The sequence below is a fragment of the Saccopteryx leptura genome, chromosome 7 (assembly GCF_036850995.1).
Source record: "Saccopteryx leptura isolate mSacLep1 chromosome 7, mSacLep1_pri_phased_curated, whole genome shotgun sequence".
Taxonomy (NCBI): domain Eukaryota; kingdom Metazoa; phylum Chordata; class Mammalia; order Chiroptera; family Emballonuridae; genus Saccopteryx; species Saccopteryx leptura.
Genome location: NC_089509.1, coordinates 45,611,358 through 45,637,470, shown reverse-complemented (window position 1 = coordinate 45,637,470; position 26,113 = coordinate 45,611,358). Strand labels below are relative to the sequence as shown.

The 26,113-nt window shown below is 43.1% G+C and overlaps 1 protein-coding gene and 1 pseudogene across 3 annotated transcripts in view; both read left to right on the top strand.

Moving 5' to 3' along the window:
* ITGB6 (integrin subunit beta 6) overlaps window positions 1–26,113 on the top strand; it is a 164,591-nt gene that overhangs the window by 8,797 nt on the left and 129,681 nt on the right. The window contains exon 1 of one of the 3 annotated variants that reach the window (XM_066345470.1): window positions 6,140–6,176. The exons of the other annotated variants lie outside the window; for them this stretch is intronic. The gene's annotated coding sequence lies outside the window, so the exon portion shown is untranslated. Of the gene's footprint in view, window positions 1–6,139; window positions 6,177–26,113 lie in introns of those variants that run through there. 3 annotated transcript variants of the gene reach the window in all.
* Window positions 5,078–5,295, top strand: LOC136379155 (U2 spliceosomal RNA; annotated as a pseudogene).

Here is a 26,113-nt window from a genome sequence, read left to right as displayed (position 1 = left end):
GAGCACTCCAGTGGGAGGAATCTCCAGAATAATTTAGAATAGGAGTCTAAAAGGGAAGGTCAATTTTGCTATTTAGAACGAGAGCATTATGCAGCACTGGGCTTTGAAGGGATATTCTAAATGTCAGCCTTGGAATTTGAATTGCGAATATCTAAAAAACATAATAACTCATACTTTGACCCCCATGAGACTTAGCTCAGGTTTTCAGCTCTGACCTCTGACCATCCTCTAAATTGGGGAGACCAGTTTAATAATAATCAACTTCGGATTGGTAACATTGATTTTTACTCATGAAAGCAGTTATATTTGTAGTTAGTTCCAAGAGTAAAATAAGGAGGGTGCCATTGTGGACAGAAGCTGGATTTGCAGGGAAAATTCGGGGCCTGTTCCTGGTTTGTTTGTTTTTTACCATCTTATCCCTCCAGCCCCTGGCAACAACTTTTTACTCTCTGTTTCTATGAGTTTGACTTTTCTTTTTTAAGATTCCACATATAAGTGGTACCATACAGTATTTATTTTTTTCTGTCTGGCTTATTTCACTGACCATAATGTCCTGAAGTTCTATCTATGTTGATGCCAATGAGCTTAGGAAGGGAACAGGGCCTGACCTGTGGTGGCGCAGTGGGATAAAGCGTCAACCTGGAACACTGAGGTCGCCGGTTCAAAACCCTGGGCTTACCTGGTCAAGGCACATATGGGAGTCGATGCTTCCTGCTCCTCCCCCTTCTCTCTCCCTTTCTCTCTCTCTCTCTCTCTCTCTCTCGTTCTCTCTCTCTCCTCTCTCTCATTCTCTCTCCTTTCTGAGAAATTGAATAAAGTCTTTAAAAAAAAAAAAGGGCAGGGAGCAGGGCCAGCCCAGAAACACGTATCTAACAGACACCACTTTATCACAGCTGCGTGAGAAAGAAGGAAATCCTGTTCTTTCTTTTTCATGGCTACATAATTTCCATTTTATATATGCATATACAGATATATGTACATATATAGTATATACACATATATGTATGTGTATGTGTATATGTATATGTATATATACCACATATTCTTAACCATCTATTCTTTGACAGAGATGTAGGTTGTTAACATATTTTGGCTATTGTGAATAATGCTGCAATGAACATGGGAGCGCATATGTCTCTCCAATATCCTGTTTTCATTTTTTTTGGATAAATACCCATAAGTGGAATTGTTGTATTACATAGTAGTTCTATTTTTAAGTATTTTTGGTCTTATCTCTTAATGACATTGTGACCTTAGGTAAGTACCTTGGCCTCTTTGGATCTTTTCTTCTTTATCTCTAAAATTAAGAGACAGTTATTCAGCCTGACCAGGTGGTGGTGCAGTGGATAGAGCATTGGACTGGGATGCCGAAGACCCAGGTTCAAGACCTCAAGGTCGCCAGCTTGAGCACAAGCTCATCTGGTTTGAGCAAAAGCTCACCAGCTTGGATCCAAGGTTGCTGGCTTGAGCAAAGGCTCACTCAGTCTGCTGAAGGCCCACAGTCAAGGCACATATGAGAAAGCAATCAATGAACAACTAAGGTGTCGCAATGCGCAACGAAAAACTAATGATTGATGCTTCTCATCTCTCCATTTCTGTCTGTCTATCCCTGTCTATCCCTCTCTCTGACTCTCTCTCTGTCTCTGAAAAAAAAAAAAGAGACAGTTATTCAGAGGAATAAATGAGAAGGAATTTCGTAAAGCATTAAGAAGGTTGAGTTAGAAACCATGGTGCAGAGAGATAAATGGTCAAAGTCACTAAAGCAGCAGCTGTAGAATCAGGGCGAGAAGCTCTGTTTCATGACTCAGGGCTTAGCCCAGCACCAGCTGGCTTATTAACTGAAAGCACACCTGTTTTCCTCTGAGGTCAACCCCTCTGAGCTAAGGACTGCATTGATATGAGGCACGGATTAAGTAGAGCATGGAAGGTTGCATCTATCCACTTCCGGGGGCTCTGATCTCTGTACATTGCCATCCCTGCCAGATTCACCTAACCCTCAGCAAGTCTCAGACTCCGCAGGATTCAGCTGGCATTCTTTGGTGGGAAGAATCTAGTGCAGGAGTCTACATGGCCCCATTGTTGGGAAGCATGAATGAGAAGGTTGTGAGAGGCTTTGGAGACAATCCATAGCGATGGCGGCAATCCATAGATGTGGATTTCACTGCAGTCCTTGCCGAAACCTTCCTCCTCTGGCCCCAGCCCTGTATCCTCAGTAGACTTGCTTCTTCCTTAGGTGCCTGAGAGTGCTACCCCTCAATAGGATCACTGGTGAATTACACCAAGGACACCTCTCCCTCAGCCATGATTTCTCCTGCACAATATCTCTAAAGACCCCCACACACACACCCTGAGGACTTAAAGAGGAAGAAACCCCTGAGGATAAAAACCAACGCTCCTCCCAAAAAAAAGCATCATTTTTGGACAGTCCCACACTAGTTTTTTCTACCAGAAGCCTCTCAGAAAGAAAGAAGCACCCCCAAGTAATATTTAACTTTGATCACATTGTTTGCTTTAATTATTAACATTTGGCAGCCAAGGGCAACAATATTACTTCATCCAGACACTTGAGAAAGAAAAAGAAACAGTTTATACCCCAGCCTTCTAAGATGTTTGAACAATCATTTTGAATGAGTACACGCAGTCTTCACACATACCAACAAACACTCCAAAGTGTTATGAACTGATTCATTCATTCTGCAAATATTTTTTGAACTGACACAGTTCCAGGTGTGGGGAATATACTAGTGAACAGACAAGAATCCCTGTTCCTATGGAGATTAGATTCTAGTGGGAGGTAGAAGAGACAAATATTTAATAATAGACATAATACATAAGGAAATTATATGGTAGGTTCAGAGGTAAGAGAAAAATATAGTAGGGTAAGAGTAATGGGAGTGCTAGGGCTGAGGGGGTGTCGTTTTGTGTGGTGTAGTCACTGTCAGCCTCATTAAGAAAGTGATGTTCTGCCCTGACCAGGCGGTGGCGCAGTGGATAGAGCGTTGAACTGGGATGTGGAGGACCCAGGTTCGAGACCTTGAGGTCACCAGCTTGAGCACGGGGCTCATCTGGCATGAGAAAAAAAAAAAGCTCACCAACTTGGACCCAAGGTCAGTGGCTTGAGCAAGGAATTACTTGGTCTGCTGAAGGCCTGTGGTCAAGGCACATATGAGAAAAGCAATCAATGAACAACTAAGGTGTCGTAATGAAAAACTGATGATTGATGCTTCTCATCTCTCTCCATTCCTGTCTGTCTGTCCCTATCTATCCCTCTCTCTGACTCTCTCTTTCTGTGTAAAAAAAAAAAAAAAAGAAAGGGATGTTTCAGCAAAGTCCTGAAGGAAACCAAGTGGAAGTCTGGGAAGTGGTCCTATAGAGAGACTGCCCAGGCCCTGGCCAGTTGGCTCAGTGGTAGAGCATCAGCCTGGCATGCAGGAGTCCCAGGTTCGATTCCCAGCCAGGGCACACAGGAGAAGCGCCCATCTGCTTCTCCACCCCTCCCCCCTCTCCTTCCTCTCTGTCTCTCTCTTCCCCTCCCACAGCCGAGGCTCCATTGGAGCAAAGTTGGCCCGGGCGCTGAGGATGGCTCTGTGACTTCTGCCTCAGGCACTAGACTGGCTCTGGTTGCAACAGAGTGATACCCCAGATGGGCAGAGTATCGCCCCCTGGTAGGCATGCTGGGTGGATCCCGGTCGGGCTCATGCGGGAGTCTGTCTGACTACCTCCCTGTTTCCAACTTCAAAAAAAAAAAAAAATAAAAAAAAAAGAGAGAGACTGCCCAGAAAAGTCCTGATGTAGGAGCCTGACGCCTGACTGGAGTGTTGGCTAACCGTCCAGGAAGTCGGAGCGTCTGAAGTGGAGTGAGGAAGAAGGTAGAGAAAATGAGGTCCTAACGGGAAAGTGCCCTGAGGGCGAGGACCCTGGAGGCTGACGTATAAGCTCTGCCTTCCTTTGGAGACATGGGGCCGTCAGAGCAGACCAGTGACATGGTCTGACTTAGGTTTTAATAAGATCGCACTCTGGCTGCTGTGTGGTTGTTTCGTTATATGCACTGATAAGGCCACAGAAACAGGCCATTTGTCCATTTCCACTTCTTTCCTCTGAGATGTTCCGAGTTGGCGGGCTGCCTGGCTAACACGTCAGCGTCCTCCATTGAACTGAAGTCTTCCGTGGCCTCCCTCATGTCCCCCTTCCCTACTGAAGTCGCATCACCTTCCATCCCAGCATGACATGGAGATGGACAGAGAAAGGGAAGAATGTCTTCTTTCCCTCTGTTTGCAGACTTCCCAATAATTCTGACTTCACCTTACAAGATCCATTAGAGCTCATTAACAACCTTTCTTTCAGGAGGTGTCTCTTCACGATGATTAATTCTGGGGCAGAGACAGAAAGCTCGTTCCATTATGGTTCTTTTAAAAAAATTATTATTATTCAGGCTTCTCATGCTGGCATGAACTGCGGGTGAATTTCTGAAGTCATGTTACTTAGCTGTCACAACTAGTAATAAAAAAAGTTCAATTTGTAAAGAATTAGGAGAGACAGCAGAGGCCTGCTCCTTGGTTTGGAACAAAGGAGATCAATCCTGACACAATGGCAGCGTGACATTAGTGGACTTTGAAGATTCCAGGCTTCCTCTTCATTAATTAGAGAGAATCAAGCGTTCTGGTGGTTAATTACTTGCAGAAATTGTGCTCTGCAAAAAGCAGATGCCAACTCACTCCAGCCGCCTCCAGCTGCAGCTCTGCATGATAATTAAACTGTGTCAGTCCTAGACTCGATCCGGGTTAGCAAATAAACACTCGGGTAGCCACTGCCATCCACCGTGCCTTGGGTTTAGGCGCGGTCGTGAGACTTCCTCACACGGGGCCCCAGGAGACCCCAGTGAGCTGAAGAGATTACCCTGGATAGGCAGTGCTTTAAAAACCCACATCAAGAACCGTAAGGTCAAAGTCACCTACAATCTACCCTTACAAAGTGTCCGTTTGGTGGGGTTGAGAGGATTTGAAGTCAGGGTACAGTTAGTAATCTTGTGTCGCTACTGTTATTGTGTCATTATTACAGGGTTAGGTAATCAGTGCTCATCGATTCTCAGCCTTTTGGCTAAGATCAAGTGTAATAATCAATTCTCTTAAAAAACAATTTTTATTCCTTTTAATTTCAAAAGTAATACATATACTTTATATCAATTTTAAGCAACGTAGAAGTGTATAAAGTAAAAAATGAGGGCTCCTTCGAGCCCCCTTCCAACCTCGCCCTCCTGAGAGAACTGCGGGGGGTGGGGGAGGGCGGGGCACTCGTGCTGCGCTTCAGGCTGGAGTCTTCAAATGCTTTTCTGACCAGCCAGATCCTGACGTCTTAACATGACAGCTTAGCATCTGTCTACTGTGCCATTCTCTGCTTGCACAAGCCTCCATGGCAGCTTTAACACTGGGCAACCCTCGTCTGGAAGTTTTGCCATGACAATTGGATTTAATGGCAGGGCTGGCATAAGAATACAGGATGACATTGATACTTAACGTACAATCTGAATGTTTGTGTGCAGGAGACAAGAGTTAAATTTGACTACCCCATCATGGACGTAGCAAGATATCTGCAACTAACCACGTTAAACCCAGTCTTTAATTTGACAACAGATAATGTAGGAACATAAAGAATACGCGTGTTATGAAAGCCATCAGCACCGCTGAAGTGAACAAACGCCTGTGGTCCGCTCACGTCTACCAGGGGCAGGGAGACAGGACGCAGTGCTGCTCTTCCAGATACGCAAGTGCTGCCCAGGTTAGCCCAGGCCTTATTTATGGCACGTTAGGCAGCAGACAGTCAGAGCTCTGCCCTGCCCTCCCAGGCATCTATTTCTTGGAGGATTTATTCAGATGACTTCAGATCTAAAACTGAGCAAGGCTGGGTATCCGATTGGCATTCAGAAAAAGTTCTGAGGGTAGCAGAACAAGAATGGCTGCCTGGCCCAGCTTTCCCCAAATACCCACATGGCCTGGGGTGTTTAGACAGTGGCTGGCATTAAAACACTCTGGCCATTTCACAGTTCATTTATTTAAGGTATTCGAAACTCTCTCTACTGAGCAACCACGGTTGTAATATTAGCCTAGCTGACACCAGTCCCTCTCTTCAGTTGCCAAGGTCATTCTGACCACTTAGAGGTTACCCGACTCTAAACAGCAGTAAGTAAGTTTTGTCCACATCTTGATAATAATACTTTTTACATCCATTTGTAATTATCTGTCTAGGAGACTGTCTCTCCGCTAGAGATTATCTATGAATATGTTTTGCATCTTGGTACTGCCTGCACCTGGCTGGAACTGTGGTACCACTTTTAGGCTGTTTCCCTGTGTGTTTATTTTGTAGGATTTGTGTCCTTGGTAGCAGGGGTGTTTTTTGGTTTTTTTGTTTGTTTGTTTGGTGGTGGTGGCGGCGGTTATGGTTGTTTGTTTCTATTAACATAATTTGATACAGGATGTGATGGTTAGTTTTACGTGTCAACTTTGCAGTTAGTTTTATGTGTCAACTATAGTTCTCGGGTTTTTAATCAAACCCTGGTGTTTCTATGAAGGTATTTTTAAAAAGTAATTTTATTTAGATAATTAAATTTAATGGGGTGACATTGATCAATAAGAGTACATAGGTGTCAGGTAAACATTTCTATAGTGTTTGAAGTGTTGATTGTGTTGTGTGCCCATCACCCAAAGTCAAATCATTTTCCATCACCGTATATTGCCCCTCTTACTTCCCTCCCTTCAATTCCCTCCCCCTGGAAACCACTTCACTTTTATCTATGTCTACGAGACTCAGTTTCATATCCCACTTATGTGTGAAATCATATAGTTCTTAGTTTTTTCTGATTTACTTATTTCACTCAGTATAATGTTCTCAAGGTCCATCCATGTTGTCATAAATGATACTATGTCATCATTTCTTCTGGCTGAGTAGTACTCCATTGTATAGATATACCACAACTTCTTTATTGCAAAGGTATTCTGTAGATGTGATTATCATCCATCCAATCAGTTGGAAGCCTTAAAGATAAAAATGGAGGTTCTGTGAAGAAGAAAATTTGACCTAAGGCTATAGTATCAACTCCTGCTGCATTTCCAAGCCGCTGGCCAGCCCTACAGAGTTGTCAGCACCCCCGATAGTATAAGCCAGTTTCTTAAAATTAAAAACAAAACTTCATCTATATCATCTCTTAATGGTTTTGTTTCTTTGGAGAACCCACACTGATACACTTAAACCCATGTGAAACACACTGTTCATTTATTCATTTATTTATTTGGCTCACTCAATAAATACTTCTGGAGTGCCGACCGTGTTCCAGGCTTTGTGTAAGTGCTAGAAATAATAATAGGAGGAGGCAGTCCCTGTTCTCAAAGAGTGGTTTATTTCAGGCAAGTCCGGGGCAGTGAATGTGCAGGAACTAGACTCAGACGGTGAGTCACCGGCAGCTGCCTTGGCTGGAGAAGGAACAGCCTACACGGGCCCAGAGCCAAGAGGAAATAAAACATTGCCCGGGCATCCAGGGCACCCAGGCTTTGTGGTGCCAAAAAGAAAAGACACAAAGTTTGGGGAAGGGAGAGACAGGGTAGGTTTTCTTTCCCCGCTGCAAGCAACCCTAAGGGTCAAAACCTTTCCTCCTGGCACACACCAATTCCTGAGAATTCCCCTTCCCGATAGGATGTGATGACCTCATTATGACCTCACTTCCTTTCCAACAGTCCTGGGGATTTCTTATCAGCCCAGAAGCTTCAGAGAAGGGCTGCCCTGGGCTCTGCCGTGGCACCTTAAATACTTTGGCCCAGAAGACTGGCTGATGGGAACGGGGAGAGCCTTTGCTCTTTGCAGCATCTCTGAAAGCGACACTTTTTAGTTTAAATTGTAAAGGAACCTGCTATCCTGATGTTTGTAAGTCTCTGTGGAAGAGATCTAAGTATACAAAGTATACAACACTGTCTTCTGTGCCTGTAACCTGCTCAGGAGGGGCCTTTTATCTCAGCCCTTCCCAGGCTTCTGGAAGGAGTTGCTGCAAAGAGTACCCAATTGAAAGCTTGACAAGTGGCTGGGAGAGTGCTAATGGGCCCCAGCACCAGTTTTGAGCACTATTGCCAAAGGAAAGGCTATGTGAAGGTGAATCACTCACTAACTGGGTGGTTCGAGCTGTCGATCATAATGCCTGATTCATAAGTTACTGGGAACTTTAAATGACACACACAAAGAGCTTGTGGACAGTGGGTGCACAATGAGTACTGGCTTCCTGCTCTTAGAAAAAGTCCCACGTAAACCTGAGTTACAGAGAGGCCCGTGTGGCATGCATCCCTAGAGTGGGTGGCTAACAGCAGGCTCCCGGGACAGACCCCTGGGCTTGAAGCACTTATCTACCACTTAACAGCTGTGCAAATTTAGTTAGGTCTCTTAACTTCTGTGTCTTGTTTCCCCACCTGTAAAATGGGACCGATGGTAATAGCGCTTTCCTCATAGGCGTTTTTTGTGAGGATTAAGTGTATTCTCGAGCAGTGAGTCTGTGTGGAACATATACATATGTTGACTGTTATTATGTGGTGCTATTAGGCTACTGATCATTATTTTATTACTGCATATGCATGAGTTGCAATGCCATCCTCAGTTCATTTCTGAGTTTATTTTACAAATATTCTTGCACACCTATGTCATCTAGGATAACATTGTATAATTATGCTACGCAGAATTATAATTTTTCAGGGTATTAGTAAGTGCTTTGTGGAAAGATAGTTCAGTAGTCAAAGAAGTATATAATCTTCGGCTTCATGGTGCTAAACAGGTGCTACCACATGACTACAGAGAACATTTAACATGCCAAACACATTCTGGCAGGAGCCTTGGCCCCACACACCCCCTCCCAGAAGTGGTGTCTCCAGCACACCCTTTGGGAAGTGCTGGCTGAGGATGAGGTAAAATATAAGTTGAAGCCCTGGCCGGTTGGCTCAGTGGTAGAGCGTCGGCCTGGTGTGCAGAAGTCCCAGGTTCGATTCCTGGCCAGGGCACACAGGAGAAGCGCCCATCTGCTTCTCCACCCTTCCCCCTCTCCTTCCTCTCTGTCTCTCTCTTCCCCTCCCGCAGCCGGGGCTCCATTGGAACAAAGATGGCCCGGGCGCTGGAGATGGCTCCTCGGCCTCTGCCCCAGGCGCTAGAGTGGCTCTGGTCGCAACAGAGTGACACCCCGGAGGGGCAGAGCGTCGCCCCTGGTGGGCATGCCGGGTGGATCCCGGTCGGGCGCATGCGGGAGTCTGTCTGACTGTCTCTCCCCGTTTCCAGCTTCAAAAAAATACAAAAAAAAATAATAATAAATATATATATATATATATATATATATATATATATATATATATATATATATATATATATATAGTTGACTACCAGTCGGCGAGGCTCTCATGGGAGCACGTGAGCATTGAAGGCAGGGCTGTGAAAGGCGCTGTTGGGCTGATCGGAGAGAGAAACTCCAGAGAAAGCCATGCGGAGAAAGTCCTGGAAGAACTGGCCCGGGAAGGACAGAAGTGAGAATGCTGCGAAACAGCAACACCAAAAGATGAATCAGACTGTAGCTTAGAACAACTGAGAACATAAACACAAGAAGGACACGAAGGCTGTGTTAGCCACCACTCGATACTTTCTTTCTCCTAGCTCTGAAATCAATTTTTTAAAACACATACTCTAGCCCACACACGATTGCAGATGCAGAACGCTCTGTGTGCCCAGGAGTGCCAGTGTGATCACAAACTGAACCAGGCAGACAGGGAGAAGGGCTCTGTGAAAAGGGCGGAGAATAAAGAGCTCTAGGGGCCCGGGTGGGACACGAGTCAGGTGGGTGATAGGGAAAAGCCTAGAAAAGGGTGTTTGTTGACCTAGTCATGAAAAACGCACATTATGTCAGGCAGAGATGAAAAGAAGGGCCTTCCAGTATAAAGGCAAAAGTGGGCAAAAGAGAAACAATACTGGCTGGAAAGGGGGTGGGCGGACAGTGCGTTTGGTTAGGATGTGGGGACAGGCAGGGGCAGCCATGAGTCAGGACTGGAGGCAATTGCCTGACAAGACTTGGAGACCTTTGAAGGTCATGTTTATATACTTCATTCGTTCATTTACTTACCCAATATTCAGTAATAACCTACTACATGCCAGACACTTTACTAAATACTTGGGAATAAAACAATGACAAAAAAGTTTCTGTTTTCATAGAACTTATAATCCTGGTGTAGCAAGAAATAGTAAAGAAATAAACAAGCATATAATACAATGTCAGGTAGTAATATGCTATAAAGCAAAATAAAATGGGATGCTATTTTAGATGCGGTGGCTAAAAGGAGAGGACACTTGAGCAGGACCCTGATCGGACTCCTAAATGGAGGGAAAGGATCAGCCAAGCAAATATACAGAAGAAGTATATTCCTAGCAGAATGAACACTCAGCACAAAAGCCTGAGCTGGTGGTATACCTGGAGGGCCCTGGAGCAAGTCCGAGGAGTGGCTGAAGTGGCTGTATGAGGGGGGACAGAGGAGAGAGGTCACAGAAGCCACGAGGGGCCAGATGGGGCCATGCCTTATGGGCTATGATAGAACTTCGCATTTTATTTGAGATGTTGTCACAGAGACAAAAACTGCTTGGAGACCAGATGGAGTGCACCGAGGGGTCTTGGGGAGACCGCTTCACAATCCCCTATACAGGCTTCATGAGAACGGCCCTGACCCTCAGTCCCTACAGGTATTTCATGAGACACACAAATAGAAACAGAGACAAGAATGGGGAAGTCAGGAAGAGGAACTTTTTTTTTTTAATTTTTATTAATTTTAATGGGTGACATCAATAAATCAGGGTACATATGTTCAAAGAAAACATGTCCAGGTTATCTTGTCAATCAATTATGTTGCATACCCATCACCCAAAGTCAGATTGCCCTCCACCTCCTATCTAGTTTTCTTTGTGCCTCTTCCCTCCCCCTTCCCCTCTCCCTCCCTCTCCTCTCCCCCCCCCCCCCAACCACCACACTCTTGTCAATGTCTCTTAGTCTCGTTTTTATGTCCCTCCTACATATGGAATAATGCAGTTCTTGTTTTTTTCTGATTTATTTATTTTACTCCGTATAATGTTATCAAGATCCCACCATTTTGTTGTAAATGATCCGATGTCATCATTTCTTATGGCTGAGTAGTATTCCATAGTGTATATGTGCCACATCTTCTTTATCCAGTCTTCTATTGAAGGGCTTTTTGGTTGTTTCCATGTCTTGGCCACTGTGAACAATGCTGCAATGAACATGGGGTTGCATGTGTCTTTGCGTATCAATGTTTCTGAGTTTTGGGGGTATATACCCAGTAGAGGGATTGCTGGGTCATAAGGTAGTTCTATTTTCAGTTTTTTGAGGAACCACCATACTTTCTTCCATAATGGTTGTACTACTTTACATTCCCACCAACAGCGAATGAGGGTTCCTTTTTCTCCACAGCCTCTCCAACATTTGCTATTACCTGTCTTGTTGATAATAGCTAATCTAACAGGTGTGAGGTGGTATCTCATTGCAGTTTTGATTTGCATTTCTCTAATAACTAATGAAGATGAGCATCTTTTCATATATCTGTTGGCCATTTGTATTTCTTTCTGGGAGAAATGTCTGTTCATGGAGGAACTTCTTTAGAGCAGACAAAAGGGCAAGAGAAGTAGCTGACTTTTGAGATATCTACCTCGCCTATTGATTAACCAGAATTGCTAACTCTTTCCCTACTGTACTGCATTCAGTACTTTCCATCGGTGATGCCCCTGTGGCTTTTGCCTCAGGTCACTGAACTGCACCCTGTTCTATGTTCCTATTTAGGGTCTCTACAAGATGTAAGGTGAGTGTGGGTTTTACTTCAGAGGCAAAAGGGTTTGAAGGTTTTGGAGCAAGAGAGTGACACAGCAATATGATGTGAGCTCTTTTTTAGGTCAGTGGTTTTGCAATTTGGGGAGCACACAGAAACCTTACATACTTAATTCAGATAGACCAGGGATGCCCTGGCTGAAGCTGGGATGGGAGTCCAGAGCCCCAACCAACCTCCTTCTCTTGCCTTTCCCAGGGATCCTCAGAACACTTGAAATTAGGGAGGTGTCTGGGCCAGGTGTATAGAATGGGTAAAAGCTACAGACCTTGGAGGTGGGACAGGAGCTCAACCAAGGCTTCTCCTGTAATCCAGAGGAGAAACACTGGGGCCTAAACCTGGGATAAGGGGCGCAGAAATAGAGCGGAACTGATGAGACAAATCTGGTCTGTTCTGCTTATCCTTCTGAGCCAGTGAATGCCTGTGGGTCAAATAAGTTTGCAAATATGATGTATATGTTTTCTCGCTTATAGTTTGCATTGGATGTAGGGCACAGGCTGTAAGCAGACAGGGTCCTTATAGCCTAAGGCTTAGTTTTAAGACTAGGCCTTTCCCACCCTTTTAATCCTAAAATCTTCTCAACACTAAGCTTTTCCCCACACCCTTGATGGTTGCATGATGTAGGGTGGTGCACTCTTATGAGGAATCCCATTTATGCCTCAGATAAGTGACTTTGTATCAGAGACTTCCTTATTTGAATATTGGATTAAAGGTTTTGATCTCTACACTATGAAATGGGGCAGAGGAGCCCATGCTAGAGGAGAGCAGAGAAAGGCCACATGGAGGAGAGGAGAAGCAGCCAAGATGGCGGAGTGCTGAAGAGAAGCCAGTCTATGCAGAGTTTGTGCAGAGAGAAGGAGATGAGGAACAGAGGTGAATAAGGCTGGTGAGGTAGAAACCTTTGATTCTAGGAAACTTGGATGAGTCAGTGGCTTTGGGAGCCCTAAATGGAAAGGGAAGTGTTTTCCCATTGTGTGTATTACTTGCCCGCCGGGTGCAAGCTAGGATTAAAGCTAATGGCCCACCAGTTCTTGGCTTCATTGTTTCATTACTGTCTGTCCGAATCAAATTCGAACCTGCATGGGTCAGGCTGCTGTGATGGTGGCCATGGCTACTGGCTTTACAATGCCCATGTTGTGCACAACCAGTAAGAACTAAGTATATTCCAGTGGAATGTTCCCTAGAGATGACCATGCTTGAGATTTGGGGAGTTAAGGGAATTCCTGATGGGTGGTCTGTGTATAGATGGGGAGTGCTAACGAATAATTTTACTTGATGGGAAAATAATATCCAATGGTTAGAACAGACTTTCTTCCTTTTCTCCACATAAGGTCTATATTAAATATTAGCTCTTAGGCTTTATAACCACCTCTTCTCACTCGGCTAGCCTCTTTGGCTTCCTCCATTTTTCTTGACTACATCAAGAATGCTCCTGACTCAGGCCCTTTGCCCTGTTGTTCCTTCTGCCATATGGCTGATTCTTCACTGCTGACTGGTCTTCAGTCAAATGCTAGCCAGCTCTCAGTGAGGGATTCTGTAGTCACTCTACCTCTTGACAGTCCCTAGCTCTGTTCGCTGCTGTTTTCTTTCCTCCTTAGCACTTTTTACTGTCCAATGTACTATATATTATACTTTAAAAATATTGATTATTATCTCTCTTCTCTAGGTCAAGACTTAAGCTTTATAAGAGAGAAGGGACCTTTACCTGTTGCATATCTCCCAGGCCTAAGACAGTACTTGGCTTAGTGGGGGTTCCATAGAGAGTTAAGGAATGAAGAAAGGGTTTTCCCTTGCATTAGCAACTGTCACAGGGTCTAGTACAAGTGAAATAATTTATTATAGAGGATTTGTTACATTTATTTTTAAATCAGCAAAGCACATTTATTGTGGGCCATGTGGTGATGTTAAAATAAGTGCTTTATTCCTTGATTTGTTAAAAATACAAGGACATAGGCTAAACAAGGGGTGCATTAGTCCACAGGAGAATGTGAGACTTATTTTGACAAATGATTCTGTAGAAGCTCCCAATACTGTGCTAGGCACTGGGGTGTAGCATTGAGTGACTTTGGTAAAACACTGGATTCCAGTTATCCTTTGCAATTTCTTGAAGCAATTCTAAGATGCTTAACCTAGACCGCAACTCACTTCCACGGTGTCACAATATACAGACAGCCCCCAACTGACAGCCAGATTGTATTCCTAAGACTCATTTATAATTCAAATGGGACTTGGAATACATTTTCTTACAGAACCCTTATGATAAATGGGTGAGAGTTTTTTAGGTATGACCACAAAAGTAGATTTAAGAATAATACAGTTGCCTGACCACGCGGTGGTGCAGTGGATAGAGCATCGGACTGGGATGTGGAAGACCCAGGTTCGAGACCCTGAGGTCGCCAGCTTGAGCGTGGGCTCATCTGGTTTGAGCAAAAGCTCACCAGCTTGGACCCAAGGTCGCTGACTAGAGCAAGGGGTTACTCGGTCTGCTGCAGCCCCATGGTCAAGGCACATATGAGAAAGCAATCAATGAACAACTAAGGTGTCGCAATGCGCAACAAAAAACTAATGATTGATGCTTCTCATCTCTCCGTTCCTGTCTGTCTGTCCCTCTCTCTGATTCTCTCTCTGTCTCTGTAAAAAAAGAAAGAAAGAAAGAAAAAAAGAATAATACAGTTAACATACCATAAATTCAAGATGCAAAACTGTAGAAAAGAATACTGTTGGATTACTAATATCAAATAACAAAACATAGATTGAGTTACAAAATGTGTTGTTAGGTACCTTGAGTGAGCATGCTTAACAAAAAGCATTTTAACATGTTGAAAGAATCGTTGGATTCCTCAGGGGAAATTGGAAACCTGACTTATAGTTCGGTGCCCTCCCATTTGGTGACCTATTCTGGGACAGCGCCCTAACCCCCCAGTTCTCCCCTCTTTGACTTTTCTTTGCCATTCCCTCTTCCTTTTTGCCACGTGTGTACTTCGTCTAGCCCTGCTTGCTTTCTTTAATAATTGATGCCTCTCTCACTTCTTGACCATTTTGGTCTTTGCAAAATTTTCTCTCATCTTTTTTTTTTTGCTTAAACTGGAAAAGAGGACATGGGAAGAGAGCCTGTCAAGACCACTGTTTGGCTGTTCCTACTTGAAAAGATGTGGTCTCTTGTCTGCATTTCTACAGACAGAGGAAATCTTTTCTGTGTCACTCAAGGATATCAGGAATTGTGGCAAATTCAGTACTCCTTGTTTTTTTTTTGTTTGTTTTATTTGTTTGACTTTTTAAAAAAAAATTAATGTAAATAAACTTTATGAATCAAAAGATAGAATCAATATGAGTATGAAAGTTTATATCTATGTTTATTTCACTCACAGAATGTTTAAGGCGATATAATAATATACTATTTCTCATGGGGTTTAACTCTTCCCAGGAAGGAAAGATAAAGATGACTTTAATCCACATTGTTTCAGATCTAATAGGCAGAAACAGAAATGAGACCAGGAGACACCTGGCCCTGTCACTGTGTGGGTGAGTCACAGAGTCAGCCCCCAGCACTCCACTTCCTTATCTGTAAAAATACGGACAGTAATTCTGTTCTTCCAATTTCAGACTATAGACAGGAACAAATAGTAGTAGAAATGAAATTTCTCTTAAGACTTAAATGCTCTAGAAGCTACAGTATTATAAATTATCAAATAGTTAACTCTGGCCATCTCTGTATTCTTATAACCTGGATAATTTGGAAAAGTTCAGTCCTCTTACCTCACCCAGGAAAGTCCCAGGTTTTAAATAAGAAGGGTTGAAATTACTCAGAATCTCATATTTGTTTTGGAACTCTTATCAACAACATAAGCAGGAAGTTTAGTCTAAAGTGCTATAAAATATATTTGCAAAAGGAAAGCCAGAAAGAACACATGTTGTACAGAGTGAATGCTAAATTTTATACCTGCATTTTTCCCCCTTCCAGACTAGTTTGGGCCATTCTCACTTTAGAATTAGAAAGAAGGCACACACATTTAGAGTATGTCCCAGACAGAAATCTTCCCATGCCAACTGCAGAATGAGGAAACTCTCTCCTCCTGGGGCCTGACTCAGGTGTCTAGAATGTATGCTTGCTCATAAATAACAGGAGTATTCAGCATTATGATTATTTTCCTCCACCTGGGTTGTTTGGGGTTTTTGGTTCACCCTGGGTAAATGATTAGTGTGTGTCTTTGTAGAATAAATGCTATGATGTGTGGGAGAGATTCACAAAAGACATCAACTATTTGTCCCGTTCCCGTAGCAGCCAGAGGCCAGTCTGAGCATAGCGTCTTTTGCTCTAAACTCACTCACATGCCTAGCAGAATGTTTCAGTTCAAGAACCTTTCTCAAAGGCAAACTTTGGGGTAGACAAAGGACACTGTTGTTTTAGTGAACAGAGTTTTTGGGAACGTCACACTCTTCTCCTGAGTGACAGTGTGACTGTGTGAGCCACTCATCCTCTCTGCACCTCAGTATCTCATCCATAAAGGGAGAGAGTTTTCCAGCTCTACAAATGTCAAGAGACAAAGCCAGTGCTCTAAGAACTACCTATCCAGTTTACCGCACACCAAATGGACATTATATATAGGTAAATAAAAAGGTTAAAAACTGAGGTCAAGTGAACCAAACAGAGCCCTAAAGCAGATTTTATAGGCCCTTTATAATGCTTGTTAAAGGTTTTTACTTCATCACAAATCTTTGAGACTTGGGAGGCATCATGTAAGAATCTAGATTTCTGGCTGCTCTTGAAAAAGAAAGATCACTAGCCATATTGGGCCCCAATCCAATATGGCAACAATTAGCTAGAGCGGGGTGGTGGCTGTTCCCTTTGGAGCAGGCATATGCTCTTCAATCTAGCACAGTCTCCACCAACACTGGATCTACTTATGGTACCCTCCTGACCCCTGATAAGTATTCAAAATTGTCATCCTTGCCCTAATATTTTTCCCCACCCCAGATGTATGAACATCTACTCTCAGTACCTTTTCTAAGAGTAGATTTTTTTTCTGAGAGAAATCATTGGCACCCTGGCATAAAGTAGGTGAGCAGATAGGTACCAGGATAGGAGGATCTGAGAGTCCTGGTGAAGACTAGGAGGCTGGAGAGGAAGGGCAGAGGATCAGGTAGAGCTGCTCTATACAAAAAAAATATCATGCAAGCCACAAATGTGAGCCATATAGTCAACTAAAAATTTTCTAGTAGCTACATTAGAAAGAAATAATGAGAACTAAGTGAAATATTTAACTGAACATACCCAAAATATTTTCATTGCATGTAACCAATTTAAATTTATTAATGAGCTATTTTACATATTTTCCCCACTAAGTATCTGAAATCCAGCGTGTATTCTTATACCTGCAGCACTTCTCCGTTCAGACTTATCACATTTCAAATGCTCAATAGCCACTTGTAGTGGATGCCGTAAGGGACAGTGCAGAGGTAGAGAATCACCTTACCTGTGTCACTGAGAGCTCCTGTTAGCTATCCAATGAGATTCAGAAAGGAACCACATTTATTGAGGTTTCATTATGCACTATATGAAGTAAAAATATAGTTTGTTTTCTTTTAGTTTGTACATCTCACTAACAAAGACAGCTAGAACAGAGGGTCAATACTTCAACTAGTACCTCAACTATGTCACCTACTAATGCATTGGTAGTAGGTGGTATTTTTCAGCTTCATCTCTAAAGTTACTTCATTCTAAAACTTCTAATAATTATATTTATCTTAAAAGCTTAAAGTTTATAGAAGTGCTTCACAAACTATTAACTATACAATTTTAAGAAAAAGAGCTGTGTTTTACTGAATGTTGTTAGCCTCTGTGCTAGGCACTTTGCGCATGTTGACTTAATCTTCAGAATATCTCTATCAGATGGTGTCATTATGAAAGTCTGAAAAGGAAGAAACTGAGGTTCATAGAAATTATTCTGTGCAAATCACACAGGTAGCAAGTGGCCTAGCCAATCACAGATTTGAAAATACATTGGATTATATTTATGGCAAATTATTCTGATTAGATGGTGAGAGCAAGTGAGTGAGAGAACGTATCTTATCGCTCATTTTCTCAGACACTTTGGTATTTTAAAAACGAAGAAATCAGAGCTTTATACTTTTGTCCAGAATCACGCACATGGCAAGTTAGGGGCCCTGGGAGTTTTAGAACCTGAGACTCTCTAGAGCTGTCATTCTGGTTTTATGTCCATTGAACCCTCTGAGCCATAAGAATTTCTTGATTATTGAGACTATTTTCTAATTCCAAAAACAGAAAAGCTAATCCCTGTGAGGTCAGGTCTCATCCATGGAGGAAATGAATGCACTGGACTGGTGGGGAAATTTGTTACCACTTGGTCATCTGTTCTCAAATAACTTCAGGAAATATTAGTCCATCCTTATTTTCCCTACTTCCTGGGAAGTGAGTTCCTTTAATGAGATGATTGATTATCAACTTGTCTAGCTCCAGCCTAACTTTTGCAAATATAGATGAGAAAGATTATTTGTGACTAAATTCTTCCCCAGTTTCATACAGATTCAGTGTGGGCTGAAACATTGTTGCTGCCAGAGGATATTGTTTCTATCAAAGCAAGTGACATAATTTGTGTCAGTCCACATTTTTTCAACGTGTCCCCACCAAATCTTCTGACCCGGTGGGCCCTCCTCTAGGCAAGCACACCCTAATCCTTCTCAGTGTAACACCTTTGCATGTGTTGTTCCCACTACCTGAAGTGCCATGGCCCACCCACCTAAGTCACGCTTGCCTTCCAAGGACCGTTAGCTGAGGTCAGAATCCGATGATTCTGTTGTAAAGTACTGTACTTGAATCTGTGTGTTACATAGAGACACCAAGTCCAGATGAATTTTTGAGGAGTTTATTAATTATCCAGCTAGCTGCACAGGACACAATCCCAAATCACGTAGAAAGTTCCTACAATTCTGCGGCTGATTTTATAGACCAAATCACCTTCCAGCTGGGGTGGGTAAGGAGGGGCTTGTGATCCCTTTGTCTAGAGGTATACGTTACTCTCATGACTTTAGCTAACCAGCCATCTTAGAGGCCAAACAGAGTTATGTGAGTCTTTGGCTAACCAGCCATCTTAGAGGCCAGAGTTATGTGAGTGAGAGATGATTAGTTGTTGTTTTTTTAGCAGCTGGTGTTTCTACCTTTTTAAAAATTAGTAATACATTTTGTAAAGCCAGTATTCGCGGCCACCATCACAGCTGGCTGACCCATGCAGGTTCACATTGGATTCGGACAGTCGGTTAAGAAACAACGGAGCCAAAAACTGATGGGCCATCATCTTTAATCCTAGCTTGCACCCAGTGGGCAAGTAAAAACACACACTGGGATCCAAAACCCACTCATTCAGTGCTCACAAAGCTACTGACTTATCCGAGTTTCCTAGAATCAAAGGTTTCTAGCTCACCAGACTTATTCACCTCTGTTCCCCAACTCTTTCCTTCTCCCTGCACAGACTCTGCACCAACTGGCTTTTCCTTCAGCACTCCGCCATCTTGGCTGCTTCTCCTGGCCTCTCCGCATGGCCCTTTTCTTCTCTCCTTTCTCTGCTCTCTCCTCTAATATTAATCTCAGAAACCAAGAGAGGAAGCTCCTTTTCTACCCTACTTTATAGTGCAGAAATCAAAACCTTTAATCCAATATACAAAATAAGGAAGTCTCTAATACAAAGTTACTTATCTGAGGCATGATGGGATTGTACCACCCCACATCAAAAAGGGTGGGAAAGGCTTAGTCCTAAAACCAAGCCCCAGGCTACAAGGATCCTGCCTGCCCACAGCCTGCCCCCAAAACACATTAATATCACCTTGGCGATGGGCTTCCACGTGGGCAGCGCCATCTTTAACAATGTGAGCATAATATATTTTATCTGCCCAACACATTTCCTTTCTGATTTCTAGAGCTGAATGCTATGTAAAGGCTAAGTTGACTGCCCTAGTATTTTCTGGCACCTCTAGGTCTAGAGGTGCATAGACTCTGTAAGCTTTCCATAGTCTAAGAAAGCTGCGGGGGTCTTCTGAGGATCCTGAATAACTTCTGATATCTTAGACAAATTTATGGTTGTTTTTCTTAGTATCTTCCCTGATTCTGGCTAACAGAAACTGGTGGAAAGTGTCCAAACTTTCCTCTCCTGCTTGGGTGTTAGGGTCCTGCTTAGGCCAGGCAACCAGTAACATTTTCTTGAGGTGGTCTTGGATGTCCTAAGTGGGGCAGCGTATGTATAGCACAAATTCTAACAGTTGTGTTAGGGCTTGAGGCTTCCCAAGAAAGGGGATTCTGAGCTTTCTAATTCTATAGGTCTCTTGGGAAAAAGAATTTAAACTATTTCCTATTACATCCATGCCTCAAATTCTAAAGATCTAGTTAAAAGCACCAACTGAAATGACCAATATTTCATAAAATAAATCTTATACTCTACTTAGTTATAAATCCATTTTACATTCTAGGAAAACATACCTTATTTATGCTGTAACTTTACGCACCCCAACAGATGATGTCTAAAAGCTCAAGAGAAACAGATTTCTGATCACATCTTTTATAGCCCTTTTAATCTGGGCACAAAACTTAAATGTTTCCTGCTACCACAATTAATCACTTATTTTCTCCCTTATACCTATTATGTTGAGAATTCTACCATTAAGCTAATCAATAGTAATATTAGTCACCAAATATTGAACAATACTGCTTCCACTGTCTACATGCTCATGAGCAGACTGGACCTTACCCCTTTAACTGCTTCAGAAATGATAATAAGCTGAACACTTATACACCATATAAAAAGATATCATTAATAATCATTACATATCTCCTAATATTTAAACCAAGATTTCAACATCACAGGGCTCTGAAATTGCAACTAAAAAGGAGAATTAACAAAAGGCTTGAAATAACATATACATCTCTAACATAGAAAATATTTTTTCCATAACAATGGATCCTTGGTACAGAAAGGAAGTCTTTGGATTTGGCAGAATGTACAGTTTTATATGCCTAACCAATAGTACAAATTTAGTACAATTTACAAAAAGAGGATTGTAAACTACTACCCTCCAATGAACCACTGATTTACTGAGAAAAATAAGGAATGGTCAAAGTGTGCTCACTGTTTCGTAGCTACCCAGCTGGCATAAGAGATGCTAACCCTCTTTTTGACCCACAGTGCTTTACACCGTCAAGTCAATATAAGGTCGGGGTGCCTGGGATTCCTGGTGCCCAAGGGGGAGCAGGTGCCGGGAGCTGCGTGAGGTTTCGCCACGTGGCACTGCTTCTTGGAGCATAAGTAAGCGCAGTGGGGGCCCTGAACACTGTGGAGGCGGCATTATTCCTGCTGCTGCTTTTTCCTTTTTTTTGGCAAATGTGGCTTCTTTCTCTGCCACTTCTCCAGCAGACATTAGCAAAACAATGGCCCCTCCCAAGCAGGAAAGTATAGTGGTACCTTGAGATATGAACAGACTAACATACGTTTTTTTTTGTTTTTTTTTAAGATATGATCTACAACTCAGTTCATATTTTTGTTCGAGATACAAGCAAAATTTTGAGATGCGAGTTGTGATTTGGGGAGCTGCCACTAGTTGGCGCATTGGCTCATGGATCCAGTATCGGTAGTTTGATATACAAGTTAACTGAGTTACGAGCTCAGTTACAGAACAAATTAAATTTGTATCTCAAGGTACCATGTAATCCAATCTGCCACATGCAATCAACTGCCCTGCTCTCAGTGGCTGCCCAGCACCATTTTTAACAATAAAAGTAGCAAACTACAAAAATACAAGTTTTACAAACTCATTTTCCCAACAGTGGGCTATTCTCATTCACACGAGGTCCTCAATTTCCCCAGAGACATGGTATCCCCGTAATCCCCTGAGAACCCTTTCTTACAATTCTTGACTATCATGGCTAAAGCAGTGGGTTTCCCCTGTGTAAAGCCAGTATACAAGGCCACCATCATAGCGGCCTTGCAGGATCGCATTGGATTCGGACAGTCGGTAAAGAAACAACGCAGCCAAGAACTGATGGGCCTTCATCTTTAATCCTAGCTTGCACCCGGCGGGCAAGTAAAAACACACACTGAGCTCCAAAACCCACTCACATTCAGTGCTCACAAAGCTACTGACTTATCCGAGTTTCCTAGAATCAAAGGTTTCTGGCTCACCAGACTTATTCACCTCTCCCCATCTTCCTTCTCTCTGCACAAACTCTGCACAAACTGGCTTCTCTCTCAGCACTCCGCCATCTTGGCTGCTTCTCCTGCCTCCTTCATGTGGCCTCTCTCTCAGGAACCAAGAAAACAAGCTCCTGTTCTGCCTCCATTTTATAGTGTAGTAATCAAAACCTTTAATCCAAAATAGGGAAGTCTCTAATACAAAGTCACTTATCTGAGGCATGATGGGATTGTACCACCCCACATCAAAAAGGGTGGGAAAGGTTTAGACCTAAAACCAAGCCCCAGGCTACAAGGATCCTGCCTGCCCACAACCCGCCCCCAACACACATTAATATCAACTGGGTGACAGCTTCCATGTGGGCAGCACCATCTTTAACAAAGTGAGCATAATATATTTTATCTGCCCAACACCCTGTGAACCTCATGCCTCCCACATCAGACAATTATGCTACACGAAGGATTTAGGGAAGGGTAGGGGGAATTTAGAGGGGATCCAACACTTGTTTTGGCCCTGTGGGAGAGAATTGGAACCCTCTCCTAGTGTCAGTCTCGTTCATTCCACACTCATTCTCTTTTTATTTACTTATTTATTTATTTTTTACAGAGACAGAGAGTGAGTCAGAGAGAGGGATAGACAGGGACAGCAGACAGAAACAGAGAGATGAGAAGCATCAATCATTAGTTTTTCATTGCGTGTTGCAACACCTTAGTTGTTCATTGATTGCCCCTCATATGTGCCTTGACCGCGGGCCTTCAGCAGACCAAGTAACCCCTTGATAGAGCCAGCAACCTTGGGTTCAAGCTGGTGGGCTTTGCTCAAGCCAGATCAGCCCGTGCTCAAGTTGGCTACTTCGGGGTCTTGAACCTGAGTCCTCTGCATCCCAGTCCAACGCTCTATCCACTGCTCCACTGCCTGATCAGGCCCACACTCATTCTCTTTTACACAACTTCTCACACACCAGTGGAGGGCGACAAGTCACTACTCCTAACCTATGGAGGGCCCATAAGATTTTTATGTTTTAGGGAGGGGAAGGGGAGAGGCAGCCAGAAGGTCTGTCCCTGATAATCCCATCAACCACAATCCTATCACTCATGATCCCATCACTCACTTTCCTTCCTGGAGCTGCAATTCATTTCAAGGAACTGATAACCAGCAAGGTCCACAGCCGTGGTTTGTTATTTTCCAAACATTTCCATCTGGCCTTGTTAACTTTTCTTTCTCTAAGATTCTTCTAAAGAAAAGTTCTAATCTTTTTTATTTTCCTTCTTACTACTATTCCTACCCCGTATCTTCCAAATGGGTAAAACTTCTTTGGGTCAGTATGTGGATATCTGAAACTAGTTTCTACTCTGTATTCCCTCCAGCACTCTCTTAGGTCTCTAGTTAGTTTTTACCTTTAAGCAATATAATATTTCTATGAATTTTGCTAGTTTTATAATTTGTGGGCTTTAGAACGGTTTTCTCAGAGTTGTTTTTTAGAAGTGACATCCATCTGCTGAGTCCACCTTGGGATATTTGCTCTCAGTATAGGCCGGTCAGTATACACCCCTGACTAGGTCGGACCCGGGGATGGAAGAGGTTTCCTTCAGCTTCAGGTGGATGGCCACTAAACCATATAGAGTTTATGAATTTCCCTTCACTTTTGCCCTCTGGTTTTAAGCCAGAAATTTCCAATTGAACTTACACCACACCAGAGATTTTCCTGACAAACAAAGAGAACCTACAAAACAGACAATTTACTATTTACATTTACACTTAACTTTAGGCACATTTCAACGGACAAGGGAAGAGGAGTGCCCTGTCAGGAGCCTCTCAGGTGCTCGCCTGGCTGCATCCCTCCCGGCAGCTTAAGCACCTCTTAGCATTGGTGGGTCGGTATAAAGCCCCGCCTAGGATCAGTGAGTGATACCACCCTAAGCCATATGAGGATCGCTAGGAACCGCAGGTTGGAACTCACTTGGACTCCATAGTTATTCACCGTGGAACCACAAACTGGAAACTCAGGGGCAGGCACCAGAGATCCCCACTCACACATCAACCACTCAGGGGTTTTCAGACAGAAACAATAAAAGCAAAGAATGAGCTCTTGATATGAACAGACAGCATAAAAGTGTCCCTGGAAGTCCGAGGCAGGACTGATTAAGTCAGTCCCCACTAATTGTCTTCCCTGAGAGCACAAACAAATGTGTCTCAGAAAGTCCGAGGCAGGACATAACTCTCCACCAACGTCTCGGCTCTGGAGAGCCTACTGCATAAGTCCAATTGCATCCAATCCTTTTTAGCAATAGTTCCAGATTGACTAGTCACCAACAGAAAAGCTAGAATTCAAAACAGACAGAAAGCTAGAATTCAGTAAAGCAAAAGATTTTCCCTACTTACCTCCAGGGGTCAGAATTTACACTCCTGAATTTCTCTGCCGAATAGTTGAATTTTAGGGACCAGGGGTGTCTGCCGAGAAGTTATCCAAGACCCACAGGAAAACTGGGGTGCTGGGACGTCTCAGGGGGCACCTCTCTTAGAGATTCAGCGAGGTCAGGCAACCTTCCAGAGAGGCCCACCGGTCTGGGTGTCTCTACCCTGTGACACAGAACACTGGTATCCCAGATGAGCCCCCAAATGTAAAGTACTGTACTTGAATCTGTGGGTTACATAGAGACACCAAGTTCAGATGAATTTTTAAGGAATTTATTAATTAGCCAGCTAGCTACATGGGGCACAATCCCAAATCACATAGAAAGTTCCTACAATTCTGTGGCTGAGTTTATAGACCAAATCTTCCAGCTGAGGTGGGTAAGGAGGGGCTCGTGATCCCTTTGTCTAGAGGTATATGTTACTCTCATGACTTTAGGGTGAGTCCGAGTAAAGGAATTCTTCATTAAGGTACATAAACATTGTTTTCTAAGGTTTTCAGATCAATTCTATCTTCTTTGCTCTGTGTGGCAAGTGGCCCCAGGTACCCTTTCAGAGAATTCTAGGAATTAGCTAAATTATGACTAGATGACTCAGTTGTCCTTGTAAGCCAGGAAGCTCCTGCATTTTTCTCTTTTCTTTCTCTACAGAAAGGAGGGGGTAAGAAACCTGACTTGCCTGACCAGGAGTGGTGTAGTGGATAGAGCATCAGTCTGGGATGCAGAGGACCCAGGTTCGAGACCCCGAGGTCGCCAGCTTGAGTGTGGGCTCATCTGGCTTAAGCAAAAAGCTCACCATCTTAGACCCAAGGTCGCTGGCTGGAGCAAGGGGTTACTCAGTCTGCTGAAGGCCTGCGGTCAAGGCACATATGAGAAAGAATCAATGAACAACTAAGGTGTTGCAACAAAAAACTGATGATTGATGCTTCTCATCTCTCTCCATTCCTGTCTGTCCCTATCTATCCCTCTCTCTGACTCTCTCTCTGTCCCTGAAAGAAAAAGAAAAAAAGAAGCCTGACTTTTTTTCTTTAAAATGGCATTGCTAATACTAAGTTTTACAGTTCCTTGGCACCTTATCACAATTCTGGCTGCATTGTTTCTACATCTATGACTTCCAAACACGTATTATCTGCACCTCTCATATTAGCCTACCTCACATTCCACTGTTTTGTCAGGAAACTATTTCATGTGTGTGTTTTTACTCAATTGAATGAAAGCTTTTAGAAGACAGTTCCCAGGTATCTACAGTGTTTTACACTTTACCAGTATTTAAAATATTTCATTTATTAACTGCTTGAATGCACTTATTCTTTACAATGGGGTTGGATTTATAATGGGTATATAATGTCAGTTGAATGAAATAAACTTTAGGTTTGAACATTGTACAGAGTAGATCTTCCAGAGGTGACAAAGCTCTGCCACGATCTCAAGGTTCTTAGCTGTCTCATTCTCTTTTCCTCTGTCACGTCCCTATGAACCTTAAATGTGAGCTACTGAATCTTGCTGTATTTCCATTTTTACATCTGTGTAAGAGTACTTTGATAATGCTACTCCCCACTTACAACATGTATCATTAATATCCTCAACCAAAAGACTGAATTATCTTGTAAAGTATAT